The 14,975-nt window shown below is 36.5% G+C and overlaps 1 long non-coding RNA gene across 2 annotated transcripts in view; it reads right to left on the bottom strand.

Moving 5' to 3' along the window:
- Nucleotides 1-12,310, bottom strand: part of LOC150103297 (uncharacterized) — a 35,779-nt gene extending 23,469 nt beyond the window's left edge. The window contains exons 1-2 of one of the 2 annotated variants that reach the window (XR_016548808.1): nt 11,610-12,310; nt 11,145-11,287 (exon numbers count right to left, since the gene is read on the bottom strand). This is a non-coding gene — a long non-coding RNA (uncharacterized LOC150103297). Of the gene's footprint in view, nt 1-11,144 lie in introns of both variants that reach the window. The other variant, XR_016548807.1, reaches the window with a different exon arrangement.
- Between the last annotated feature and the right edge of the window lie 2,665 nt (nt 12,311-14,975).

Genomic DNA, 14,975 nt, shown 5'->3' with positions numbered 1-14,975 from the left:
CCTGTTTTACGAGATGTAAAATATGAACTTTTGGAGGATAAAGCCTATCACCTTCGTACTATGAGCTACGGAGATCTTAAAATTGATATTTAAAGCAATCAGACATGGTTGGACCGACATCAACAATTCCAAAATCTAGTTGGCCAAGAACTTCAGACTACAAGCAATGGTGACTCCCCCACCCCTGATTTTCTGCCTCTGGAGTGCGTCTGTTTCATAATAATGCCCCGTCCAGCAGCTGCCATAGTTCAGTCATTCCAAGGAACGGGGAGAACATCTTTTACCACACTTGTACATCTACCGAGAAATGCCTCTTGTTTTGACTTTTTGGAAGCACAAAAATAACTGTAGAAACTTTCGTTGCTTCTCTAGTGAATATAAAGGAGATATGTCATGTCTGGAATGCCATAAGGGTCAATGCAGTGCTGCTACCTGTCGGGAAAATGCACACACACACACACACACACTAGAAATTTGCATTACATTTATATATTTTGAAGTGTTTATAAGCAACGTAATATGTCAAATAAAATCATTGGCATTTTTATTCGAGTATCTTATACTCGAATAAAAAAAATGGAACTGGCCTAAACTAAGCAAAGCTTTTTCTTATTTGAAATACTAGCCATAATTCCATACAGTAATCGAATGGATATTGTTTATTTTCTGAGTGTTTTTTGCAAGGAAAAGCCCGATCACTTAAACTGGGGGGGTGGGGGGGGGGGGGGGTGGGGGGGGGGGGGGGTGGGGGGGGGGGGGGGTGGGGGGGGGGGGGGGTGGGGGGGGGGGGGGGTGGGGGGGGGGGGGGGTGGGGGGGGGGGGGGGTGGGGGGGGGGGGGGGTGGGGGGGGGGGGGGGTGGGGGGGGGGGGGGGTGGGGGGGGGGGGGGGTGGGGGGGGGGGGGGGTGGGGGGGGGGGGGGGTGGGGGGGGGGGGGGGTGGGGGGGGGGGGGGGTGGGGGGGGGGGGGGGTGGGGGGGGGGGGGGGTGGGGGGGGGGGGGGGTGGGGGGGGGGGGGGGTGGGGGGGGGGGGGGGTGGGGGGGGGGGGGGGTGGGGGGGGGGGGGGGTGGGGGGGGGGGGGGGTGGGGGGGGGGGGGGGTGGGGGGGGGGGGGGGTGGGGGGGGGGGGGGGTGGGGGGGGGGGGGGGTGGGGGGGGGGGGGGGTGGGGGGGGGGGGGGGTGGGGGGGGGGGGGGGTGGGGGGGGGGGGCATAACATCTTACCAACTCCTTCAAAGCTCTACAAATTTAAGCTAAGAGAAACGGATCTGTGTCCATTCTGTGACGTTTCAGGCACCCTGGAACACACATATCTGACCTGCTCTGCAAACAAAGTGATAATCACCTATGCCCTGAATACCGCCTCTAGCACCTGTAACTACACACACAGCCAAGAAGACTACTGGAATTTAGTCCACATAGAAGAAAACAGACACAGAACATGCAATTTCATCTTCATCTGCGCTAAGGCCGTCATCTACAGCTTTTACCTAAAACAGACAAGAAGTAACCAGCACCCATCGATCACTGAAGCTGCACAAACCCTCATGCACATCCTCCGTCGGAAACTAAAAAGCAGGCTTCTATTGGAACTTGAGCACTTCAAAGAAACAAGAACTGTCGCGAAATTCCTAGAGGAGTGGAATCCAACTGGTACCCTCTTCTGGATTGACGACGACAATGTGCTCCATCTGAATGATAACTCAGAATGAAACTGAACTGTTAATTTTGAATATTCATTTATATCTCTATTGTACACCCGAAAGGAAAATGTTTTTTTCTTTCTCTGTAAATATATACTTATAATATGTAAATAGTCATTGTTGCCTATCGTGTAATGTTTATTTTAACAAGTTAAATAAAAAAAAAAAAAAAAAAAAAAATATATCTATATATATATATATATATATATATATATATATATATAAGAACGGCCAGTTGCATGTCATATTCAAAGAGTAGAAATTTTTAAAAAAATATATCATGTTGAGAGAAAAATTCCTTCTTTGATGCATTTTCAAATCAGTTGAAGTAAATCTTTTTTTTTTTTTTTTTTAGACTGCGAACTCATTTCGACATTTCACTCTGATTGACATATTTTTATCATTTCGCTTTAAGATTTTTGACATTTTACATTTCGTCTTGTTCATCCCCCAAACAAGAAAACCTTCTTAGTAATCATATTTTGACATTTTAAATTTCGTCTTGTTCATCTCCAAAATAAGAAAACTTTCTTAGTAAAATCATATGATTATAAAATACTGTAGCACAACACGAATAAATCATCCTGAATGACAATACTTGGATTGGAAGATCAAATCTGTTTCGATTTTATTTATTTTATTTAGGAAAAGAAAATATAAAAATCTATTTCATTTAACTGGAGACTAATAATGTAGCCTGCCGCCAGTTAAATGGAATGGATAAGCATCGTCGATTTTTTATAATAAATTGCTATATTTTAATTATTGCGAAGATCATGAACAAAATATACGATAATAAAGAAACTCGATACGACTTCTTGAGGCTAAACAAAATTTCGACGCTGTCTCAAAAATAAAACCGTAAAGTTAGATTCAGTTTGCCTCTGTAAAAGATAACGTACTTTGTACGTTATCTTTTACAAACAGAGGCAAACAGAGACTTTTAATGTCTAAACGGCGTTTTTTTTTTCTTTCTTAATCTTCCCAATGTGTAAACTTATGCTGAAGACTATATCGTTCTGTTTCTTTCCAGGCATTTTCTATTTTGCATGTCTTTCCTTCTACTATTCCTTTTTCCCAAAAGTTAAAATATTCCATAATTACTTGTTAGCTTGCTACTAAGTAATTTTCCGATACATTTCATATTCATTTGACCTCCCGTGCTTGTACCAGCAACGTACCATTTACTTTGTTTCTGTTAACCTCTACATCAGTGATATGGTCTGAAAGCAACATTACTTGAATTTCTAGTATTTCCAGGCTTAAGTCTTCCGATATTATTAACAACCAGCCTCTCTCTATTGTCATTTATCTCCTGGAAAATTAACACGTTCTTCGTAGTTTATCCTGGTGATTATCATAGTTTGTGAACAAAGTCTCATTTATGGCAATTAGCAAAGGAAAAATAAAGTTTTGCCTGTCTAACTTAGCTGTTCTATTCAGTGACTTCCCATGCGCCCCCCCCCCATTCCCGACTGACTGGCTTGAAAAAAAAATACATATTTGACGATGCATAACGTAATCACCTCTAAAACATATCTTCCATACAACCTACGTTTCCAAATATTAGCAATCACAGCTATTCTCAGTTTATTTCTGTTATATATTGATATCACATAGTCTTGATTCTTCCATTTTCCCATCTCACCATGAAAAAATGCCTATCTTTTCCAAAAGAAGTAGGTGATACTCTTTAAGACTTAAGTTTTAGGAATCGACTGGTGGTTACTCACTAACTTTATCAATGACGTAGATGAGTGCACTTTCTAGCCTTCGTAAATAGACCAAGGTGACACGAGAATAGAACAGACAGCTGCTGCCATCTCGAGTTCCTAATCCTATCTGGCATATTATATGTATGTTATATCGTGTTCTGTGCTCGATTTATCTGAGTTGTGATGTTAAAAATCCAAGAATTTCTTTATGAAAAAAAAAAAAGAGCAAAAATATGTGCCAAAAAAAATCGATTAACCTCAGGAACCAAAAAAAAAAAAAAAAAAAAACTAGTTGATAAGTAAATTTTTTTCTGCTGATCTAGGATTCATGACAGGCTAGTCATGAAAATGACTGTGGATAACTAGCTATAAAGGCTCCCCGATGATTAACAGCCTGAATCTTAATTCTATTAAGTACTATTGGCATTTGATGAGTAGATATGCAAGGAAGAAAAGAAGCCGCCAAAAAATAAAAGAAAAATATATTTATTTAACGCATGATGATACAACGGCCGTGAGTCCCCTTTCACGGAGATGTACGACACCATCTTATCCCCTCCCCCTCATTTTTATCAGGGCTCGGGACCGTCATGTAGCTGACGAATCAGGTCTATGGCTGGGTCTTAAGTATTCCTGATTGTAATTCGTGTGTGTGTGTGTGTGTGTGTGTGTGTGTGTGTGTGTGTGTGTGTGTGTGTGTGTGTGTTAACGGGTTCGATTTGCCTGTTCTGGGGGACGAAAATCCCGAGTTGATAAAAAACCCTATCTTCGTACGAGACCGGCTAATTCACCTTTCGTTGAAAGAGAGGAATCGAACCCAGGTCTTCATCTATACCGACTGAGCTACGGAAGCTCTAGAAAAATGTATGAAATGATAATATGAATGTGGTATCATGAACTCAGTACGGACACTGAAAGCTCCGACGAAATATTGTACAAGACACAACACATTGAACATATAGAATTGTTTGATTATAATTTGTTTCATGTTTAATGTTCAGTAATTCTCAGCTACATATGGAAACAGATTTATTTGTCTATATGTTGCTAGCTTGAAATTTAATCATTTCGGGATTTTTTTTTTTTTTTTTTTATGTGAATCTCACCCAAGAAAGATGGTCAATGTATGGTACATTAGTTAGGTTGAGCTAAGAGTTAGATCATCTGAAAGTTCCAGAAATCGAACATATAACTTTTTAAGAACTTCAGGCCTCAAACGAGCAGGTTGGTGGTCTCACACTGTGCGATAAAAATCATCTACCATCGAAATTATATAATTACAAAGGCTTTTCAACTGCAGATCAGTTAGCTGGTCTGACGTAACGGAGGAAGGGTTCCCCCCCCCCCCGAAAAGAAGAGTTTGTTTCATTGAGCAAAAACAGTTAAACTGGCTAGAAGAATACACGCCATTATACAGACATAATAAGCCTCCATAGTCTTAGTTGCTTCGGAAGTAATTTCCAAACAACAATAATGACCTAACACTAAGTATGAAACTAATTAGGTTGCGTTTTTTTTTTTTATATCAAGCACTTAGGCCTATGTGCTTGTGACACTAGACTAAAATAGAAAGACCACTACAGGCTCGATAATAATAACTTTTTTAAAAAATTTTATATTTCTGTATCCAGCCACTTAATTTATTTATAAACTGAAACTATCTATTTCATTAACTTCAGATCTATGGGATAGTTTATTATGCTTGTATTAATATCTATAAAGCCACTGTCCTATACCCTGGTCCTGGTCAAGCGATGCCTCCAGGTTTATCAATAGTACCAATGTTTTCAGTGTGACTAACATTTCAAGTATTTTCTCTTTTAATTGTGCATTTTGTCGCACTAGCAGAAGCATGATTCTAAATTATAATTTAGAAACATGGCTTTAATGGCGTTTTTTTTTTTTTTTTTTTTTTTTTTTTTTTTTTCTAATCGTATGATCGTCTGCCTTTGAGAAATTCCGACATGCGCAAAATTCCATTTTGGTCGTCAACGTATTGTTAGCCATGATGGTGACAGTCAATACTTCGAAAGAATTTCTCTGTGGAATTGACGAAAGACCTCTTGAGGAATTTGGGTGATGGCGCTAGTGACAATTGAGATACATTAAGATGACAAAGACAAAAATCAATGAACGTTGGTATTTTTTTCTTATGTTCAAGAGATGGATATGATGCGTCTACATTGATGGTAAGTTCCATTGCAAGTAACCAACAAATATCAAATAATTTCATAATGCCTTTGTCTCTATATCAGATATCTATATTCGTTTATGTTGCATGATAAAGTATAATTTTATAATTATTTATATAGCACAATAAATAATATATTATTTTTTCTTATTATTTTTAATTTATTTATTTTATTAAATATATTATTGAGCAGTATTTCTCACACCATAAACTTATTTTTATATTAATTATTAATCAAGCTGCAATACCTTATCGTGATATTAGTAAAAAAAAAAAAAAAAAAAAAAAAAAAAAAAGTCCTTTTTAGGACTTCCAGGGTGACAAATGGCAATGCTATAGCCAATGAAGTTTTAACTGAGGCTCGGCTATTGCCGTTACCCAGCCATGACTAGAGCTTTTTAGCTCAACAACACTCCATCCACACAGATTATCTTCATTCAGATGACGGGATAAAGAGTCAAGGACTCAGTCCATCGCCCAGTTCTTTTAAGAAAATCGTGATATTAGTAAGCTTGTTGTAATACATTGTTATCTTGGCTTATAATTTAATATATTTGTATTTCAAATTATTTGTTACTTCAACTAATCTGTAATAAAGTTTCCTTACGTTCCAGTCAGTGATTTTATTTTCAGATGATAATTTTTGGAATTAAATAGGGGGAAAAATATCACGAATTGCCAATTTCGAATGAAATTGTAAATCTTATTTAGATGCACGCGTATACAGTTGTCCTTGGCTTGACATATAGAACTGACAGCTCGACCTTTCTTCAGGGAAATTTGTTTTTATAATCACGTGATTTCGGTAACTTCAAGAACAAAGACACAATTCAAGGTTAGAACTACACGTGGAGAGAAATTTACTCGCAACGTTATATGCACAATTTGCTTTTTCGTTCTTTCTCTTTTACACAAAGATACTGACATTAATACCATTTTTACTGAGCATGAAGAATTAGAATTAACAGATATGCGTCTTCATGAACAATCTAGAAGTGCTTGGGAATTGCTCAAGTGAGCAGTGTAACGTACAAGAATGATTGAAATAGCTAAAGTAGTACTTGTACATGATGCCATGTTTGTACTTCAAGTACACACATGGCATCATGAATCGTAGAAATTGTCAAAGTCATAGTAGACGAACGTGGACTAATCACTCAACTTAAAAAGATGAGTGATTTGAATTACAGCCGAAGTAACAAAGGCTGTGAAGGATGTATATCGTTTGTTAATTGCGTGTATTCTTCTGGCCAGCTTACGTGTTTGTAAGATTTAAAAAAAAGTTTGTTGAATAAGGCAGGAACTCAGAATACGTTAGTAGCTAATGTTTGAAATCTGTGTTTTTTTTTCTTTTCTTAACTATTCAATTAAGAAATCATATCTAAATCACGTCTTTTATTCATTTTTAATTCTGAGTTAGAATCTTTTCCCCCAACAGTTATGATTTAATTTTATTAGAAATAAAAAAAAAAACTCACTTAAATTAAAGGGATATTAAATCCCACATAGTTTTAAAACCGAATAAGAAACTCAAAGATAGGAATCAGAGAGTTTCTTGCCGAATATAGTAAAACTATAAAGTATCGGCGACACTAGCGTTAGCCAATGCAAGTGACCCTAGTACGTAGTACAATACCGGACGACTCGTTGCAAAGGTGGGGGAAGAAGTTCAGATCGCTATTCTTAGGTATTTTCCATAATGTAAAAACACATTTCCTAGGAAATGTATGCTGTTATTACATTATGGAGGGAGGTCACTACCCAGACCGGTTTCAGCCTTTTTTGAGGCTTCATCAGTGAGTAGCTATACACTTTGGTATTAGGTCTAGCTACTCACTGATGAAGCCTCAAAAAAGGCTGAAACCGGTCTGGGTAGTGACCTCCCTCCATAATGTAATAACAGCATACATTTCCTAGGAAATGTGTTTTTACATTATGGAAAATACCTAAGAATAGCGATCTGAACTTCTTCCCCCACCTTTGCAACGAGTCGTCCGGTATTGTACTACGTACTAGGGTCACTTGCATTGGCTAACGCTAGTGTCGCCGATACTTTATAGTTTTACTATATTCGGCAAGAAACTCTCTGATTCCTATCTTTGAGTTTCTTATTCGGTTTTAAAACTATGTGGGATTTAATATCCCCTTAATATAAGTAATGTTTTCATTGCCGAAATGAAGCTTATTAGCTCTTTATACTTAAGTAAAAAAAAAACTCATTCAAGAAGGCATACGACATGCTAATATGATGGCAGATGTTTTCCCTGAAATTTTCATTCATAAACAACAACAACAACAAAAAATTCATTTTCAACACATTTTGTGCTCCAGGAAACAATTCAGATTTATTGTTAGCTGTATATTGATTAACCTCACAGGTTTTCTAAACTTTGATTGCTGTCTCTATTGAAAAGAAGTGAGCTAATTAAATGATGCTTTTCGGGTGGAATTTAGGGGCTCATATGATACCATTCTGCACACGTCTTAGAATTAAATCGACCTGTTTTGATCGAGAAAAAAAATCGCTATATCCGAATTGGTACATTTTAAGAAAGCTAAATATATATATATATATATTTTGTTTTTGTTGAGCAGCTTTTATTCATGGAGGAGTAGGTTAACATCAAACTCATGTTCCGTGAAGTGGGAGGGTAGTATTACAGTCCCTTTAAATCTATAAAATATCAAAATTATGTTATTTTATTTTAATCACAGCAATTTCAGGAAACAGAATGCTGCAAACATTTCATAAGTGTCCAAGTATTCACATTTCTCTATGTGGGCGTCCTCTCTCTCTCTTTCTCAAAAAAAAAAAAAAAAAAAAAAAAAAAAAAAAGCAGGAAGCGCGTTCTTCAATGCACCTCCTTCCACTACACTCGTAAATAGTACAGAGAGAGAGAGAGAGAGAGAGAGAGAGAGAGAGAACAAAGTTGAATCCCCATTTCTTCCCTCTTAAATGATTAAGAGATACGGGCGTGTGTGTGTGTTTTCCCCTAATGGGTGTGGGGGCCTTTGCAAGTTTCTTTTTTGAATGCCAAGCCCAAGACAAAATCTAAAACTGACAGGTGCAATCCCCACCCTCCCGCGAAAACACACCAAAAAAAGTGACAAGGGAGAGAGTTTTTATGTGACCTCATTACACGCTATGAAGGGTGACCCAGATAAAATAACATTAAAAACTCGTAGAAGTACAAAAGAAAAAAAATTGAAACACACACTAGAACGAAATGTTTAACATTGGTAGTCCTGTGCTATTGGTTTATCTTTATCATGTACCATCTACTATTATTATTAAGCTATAATAGCATTTTGTGATAGTACACTCTTTCATGTATATATTTGTAAATTTTAAAATTTACGATGTTATTAATTAATAAATTAGTAACACAGGTTACATTTTAATTGATATGACATTGTCTGTGTTATGATCATAAAAAAAAACATAATAATTCGATTGTAATGTTTCGTCATCACATATTTTTAATCGGATAATATGATTGTCATTTTGGCTTTTCAACAAATGAAGATAATTGTTGCTTTTGTTTGATATTATGAGTTTAACAATCATTTGCTTTTATTTCATCATAGCAGTGACAACGGTGGCATTATTTTCTGTCAGTTAGTGTTGAAGTGGTGGCAACGTGTTGAAAACAATTAAGTTACGTGTTGAAAATAATGAATTAGATATTGGAATGTTGTTGTAGAAAATGAATGGCATTATTATATGCAAAGTAACAGTTAGCTTTTTTCCGTGTATTGTTGCATAATTGTCGTGTATTTAATAGTTGAGGAGAGTGATCTCCGGAGAGAAAATTTTCATATAATATGTGAATCAATTCCCCCTCCCCAAAGGAATTTTTAAACTACTTACATTTAGTTAAAAAAACAACAACTTTTTTTTCAACTATTTTTTTTAACATGGTGATAAAAAATTTATTTTTTGTCTGCATGTTATAACGTTTTGTTACAATACCATACCGTAATTATCCTACGATGATAATGAAGCAGACGTTGCAAAATTTAAAAAATAACTGACTGGTGTTATGGTAGATTACAAGTTTAGGTACAATATCAATTTTTTTTTTCCCATAGGAAATCCGGATACATCAAATAATAGATTCATTAAAAATTCTCGATGCCTTTCATTCGCAAATGGAAATGGAATAGGCACAGCTCTTTTAGTGTTAACTAAATTTTGAGGGTCGATTAACAGCCGATTTCTATCCTTCAGCCATCACTCGAGTGAGCGGAAGGCTAATAATAAATCATAGCCTTAGTGGGAGGGATGACAGCAGACAAGTGTCGCCATCTCACCCTAAAACATAGGAGGTACGTGTCTTTTAAGGTTTAAGTGTTTGGGCTACGGGGTTAAAAATCAGGGTTTATGGGGGATATACTAGCCTGTTCTGAGTAACTCGGAACAGGCCGAAGAAAGTCCTAGAAAAAGTCCCTCAGGTAGGCGACGAGCATTGAATTTATAGCGGCTTTCTTCGGATCTAGGGTTTATAGAAGCAAGGTCATTTCCGTAAGGATAAACAGGCACTTAAACTGAAGTAACGGTATGTTGTATGATATTAAAATTAACAATGCTTGTAAACGAACCACACACACACACACACACACACACTGTTAAAAGTAATCAGTTAAGAGCGTGCAAAAAAATGAATTACGTGCTTTTGTGTTCAAATATGTTCCAACTCTTCTTACATTCGTTTTCAAACCAAATGACGTCAATCAAAATATTCTACAAAAGGGATATTAAATTATAATAATCAAAATTTTAGGTATTATTGATTAATTCATGATAATATATTCCAAAAAACCTAAGAAAACGTACATCTCATTCCTGTTAAAAAAAAGATGAAAAAAACCTACGCGATGTTTTTTTTTCTCCTTTCAAACTGCAGAGTTAAAAAAATAATAAGGAAATCCAGAAACAAACTGAGTAGCTTTCACACACATTAAGAAAAACATTGATAACAGCAGCAATTTCCATTCTTCTCTTCCTTCGTTTTCAGTTGTTTTCCATCATTTTGTAATCGGTACAGAGCGCTAATGAGTTCACAAGAGAAATCATATTAAGTAGTAAACTTATTTATTTCCAGCAAAACAACAATAAAACAGAATACTATTTCCTGTTTACATTCTGAGTTGGAAAACAAACAAACAAACGAACGAAGTTTGGTGTGTGACTGCAAAAATAAATACAGTATATAATGATCAGTTTTACATACATCCGTTTCTTAGTAAACAACTAAGTAAGCAATTCTTAGTGCGCAATGTAAACAACTGCGAGTTAAGCCTAAACAACATAATATTGTTTCGATGTATTGGCCATGATTAAATTCTGTTGGATGCACTGTTCATTTAGTTAAAATTCATATGAAGAAAATTATCACAGTAGATAAAAACAGAAACGGTCTGTAGGATTTATCTGTTCTTTTACGAGAGAGAGAGAGAGAGAGAGAGAGAGAGAGAGAGAGAGAGAGAGAGAGAGAGAGAGAGAGAGAGAGAGAAATAAGGGTGCTAAAATGGCCTACCTCCTCTCTGGAGCCTCCCTGAACTATACAAGACACATCGTTCTTTATACGCCTTAGCTTGAAGTCCTTGTGCTACTTTTTTTTAAAAAACAAGCTGATTTTCCTGGACTAAATGGGAGTTGTCACTATCATACGTTTGGCTTCTGGATTAAAAAAAAACACACAATAAAGAGGTCTCCAGATAAAACTAAATTTTTGCTTATAATGTATTAAAGTTTAGTTTTAAATGTCATACAGTATCCATCTTTTTTTTTTTTTTTTTTAATATATCATTAGAATAACAAGTGACGTGTAGGAATTTATGAAAACAACTTCTTGTTCGATCTTTCTATCGGCTAAATATAAAAATATTACTTTTGTTAAACTTACAGTTGTGTATTAATATTTGCGTACACAAAGATTCAACAGAGGGGAAAAAATAAATAAAGAACGTCATATCAACAACTGTTTCAAATAAAAGCTCACCAGTGGGTTAGATAATAAAGAATTCCTTTACCCTTCAAACACATATGGAACTAGCATGAAAGATAGGTCACACATGTTCCTAGAAAGAAATAATGTTCTTTACAATATTACAACACAAACAAACTGGGTTTCTATAAATAAAATTTCTTCACTCTGAATATTCATCTTGGATATCAAGCTAGTGAAAAGAATTGAATAGGTCTTTATAGAGCAGACGATGCTGGCATGAATGTGATATATAAAAGTGAAAAATACGTGAAGATAAAAAACAAAAATATATCAAAAATATAATCAGCTATATTACTCGACTAAAATTATATACTGTATTTTAGAGATAACAGGCGATAAATTAAAGAAAAAAAAATGAAACAGAGAACCACACTTGGAATGAATTGTTTGTAAAAATGTCTACTAATTCTGTAACTATAAATGATTAGAGATGTTAGAAATATTACATTATGAATTATAAACGGTTGCATTTTAACTTCTGTGCTAATTAGAAAGCCAGATACAGAAGGATTTATTTAACTGAGACTAACGTTGGAAAAAAATCTAGAAAAAGTTCCCAGAAATATAGTGGAATTTTTATAGTCCTACGCTTCCGTATTACCATATAGTATCATGCATGACAGACTCTCATTAAAGTATATTTAAAAAAATAATAATAAATAAAATAATAATAATAAAAAAAAAATAAAGCCATAATCTTAAGAAAAATATGCAATAACCAATGCTAATACTGCTAAAGTCGCTAAATTTAAGCAGTTGTTCTTATCCAAATGGATACAGCAGCATGTACGCCAAAAGTATATCAATTAGTGGAACTTCTTATGAAAATCCTGCTTGGAAAGTATCCAATAAAAGAATCAACTACTTTAGAGTCCAGTGCTTTCCAAACTTTTCATGTTGGTGACACACTTTTTAGACAAAACGTAATTTCGCGGCACAGTAATTCAGTCTGATGTGCCTCTCATGGGTCACGTGGTTGGTATTAATGCAGACCGTTCAACAGTTGATTCTTGCGTAGTTTCCTCTATAGTCGATACATTTCGTTCATCACAAAAGTCACCTTCAGCTTTTCTTTTATTAATTAGAAACTTATCCATTTTACGGGTAATTCAACACCAATTTGATAAATAAAACTGTGCGAATTTATTGTAAAGCTTTAACAGTAACTAAACATAAAATACTGTACAAGCACTAGCTCTTCTTTTATTCACGTTGCAGTTAGAATAAACATTAATAATAACATTTGTATGAATAAGTGGTGCGCTTTATTTTTATTGGTCGAACGATAATAAGAACCGAGCGACTACTACGTGATAAAACCACAGGGGATGAATTCGGCTGCATTTATTCTCCATTATTTATCGAAATATATTGATATGAAATATTCTTAAAGGTTAAAAATAATTAAAAGATAGTTTGTCTATATAATTTTGACGGCGCTAACTAAAAGTCGTACCGGTACTTTGCGAAATGGATTCCGCTGTGGAAATTTTCAACGATTATTCTGTTTAACGTTTTATATTTGCACGACACGCCTTCACACTGCAGCGGACACACTAACGTGTCGCGACACACAGTTTGGGAAGCTCTGACTTAGACTCACACATTGCCATTTAATATCCGTGTAACATATACCGAAAAAGCTGTTCATATCTGTTGTGATTACAGTGAGGGTAAAATTTATGAGCAGTTTGCTCTCCCTGAATGGGCATGGAGATTATGCATCGCTATAGGAGGCTAATATAGCTTTTGGTCTTCTATGCTTGAATATGTCCGTTGCCTCGTATGCTGCAGCTTGCTGAACCAAATCGTTGGGATGTGTGGACGTCTTTAGGGAAAACTTGGTTGCTAAGGATTGTAGAAAAGAGAAAATATAGGGAATATTTGTGTCTCTGTGGAGTTGGCTGTTTCTAACATACCACGGGGCATTCAGAATCATTCTAAAGCACTTGTTCTGCACTCGCTGTATCTTGATAATGTTAGTATTAGAGATGTGGCTCTAGGCCGGAGAGGCATAGGTGATTATAGGAGGACTTGTCATCTGGTATAGTTGCAATTTGATTCTGTTGCTGAGCTTGCTATTTCTATTAATTAGCGGATAGATCTGAGCTATGTCTTTAGATGTCTTTGTGCACGCAGAAACAAATTACCTGAATTACACCCAGGTAATTTGTTTCTGTCTGCCAGGGAATTTTAGTATTGAATAGTAACACATCTCCTACAGGAGACATTGGCCTTTTGGAGAAAAGAACGGCTGAGCTTTTCTAGGGGTTGACTTCCAATCTTCACTTAGAGAACCAACCCTCCAGCTTTAGAAGGTTTTTTTGAAGCTTTCTGGTAATGAAATGGGGTCGGAGAGATCTGGTTAGTATTGTTGTATCGTCCGCATACAGGGCCAAAATGGAAGTCATCGGATTGTGCGGGATGTCCGACATGTATACAGAAAACAGCAATGGAGCTAGTAGGGATCCCTGCGGCACTCCAGCGAAGATATGGCGCTGGGATGAGGTAGAACCATTGATTTTGACTTGTATTGATCTATTCTGAAGATATGAATGGATCAGATGAACCATTTTTAGTAAGGTACCGGCTGAGATAAGTTTGTGTAGGAGTCCAAAATGCCAGATTTTTGTCAAATGCTTTGGATAAGTCTAGGAAAACAGCTCCTGTGCACTGGCGCCAGTTATAGCTGGTGGTGATGTATTCCACAATTCTGTGTATTTGCTGGGTAGTACTATGGTGTCGCCGGAAACCAAACTGTTCTTTAGGGAGGATGTTTAGGTCATTTACCGAGGTTTGGAGTCGTGAGAGGATGACCTTCTCCGCAACCTTGCCCGGCTTATGTATAGGAACCACATCAGCCAGTTTCCAGGTGGAAGGAAAATAGTTAAATCTTAAGATTGCATTTATTATACTGGTCAGGTGCACTACAGCGTTTTGGGGCAGCAGCTTGATCACCCTGTTTGAGATGCCGTCTGGTCCAGGAGCTTTATTGTTCTTAAGTTTCCTAATAATATCATACAATTCAACAGGTGATGTGGGTGCAATATGGTCAGCACTGGTATCTGGGAGATTTAATGCGTGTCTGACCTGTCTGTGGATTTTGTACAGATGATGAAATCTAAGTTGTTATAAGAAGGTTTGCACAGCTCCTCTAGATTCTTTAGTATGGCTTCTGTCTTATTTACATCTGTGTGAACTAAGCCCTGATTTGAGATTATGGGGGGAGGGATCTGTTTTTATTTATGATGTTTCTCAGTACCCCCAGATAGAGTGATCAATAAGTGAGATAGAGGCTAACTTTTTATCCCAAACTTGGTTTCTATGAGTTTTAAGTGCATCTCTTACAGCCCCATT

The sequence above is a fragment of the Typopeltis vanoorti genome, chromosome 9 (genome assembly GCF_054136105.1).
Source record: "Typopeltis vanoorti isolate ZY-2024b chromosome 9, IOZ_Tvanoo_1.0, whole genome shotgun sequence".
Classification (NCBI taxonomy): domain Eukaryota; kingdom Metazoa; phylum Arthropoda; class Arachnida; order Uropygi; family Thelyphonidae; genus Typopeltis; species Typopeltis vanoorti.
Note: the sequence above shows the minus strand (reverse complement) of the source record. Positions and strands in the feature narration are given on the sequence as shown.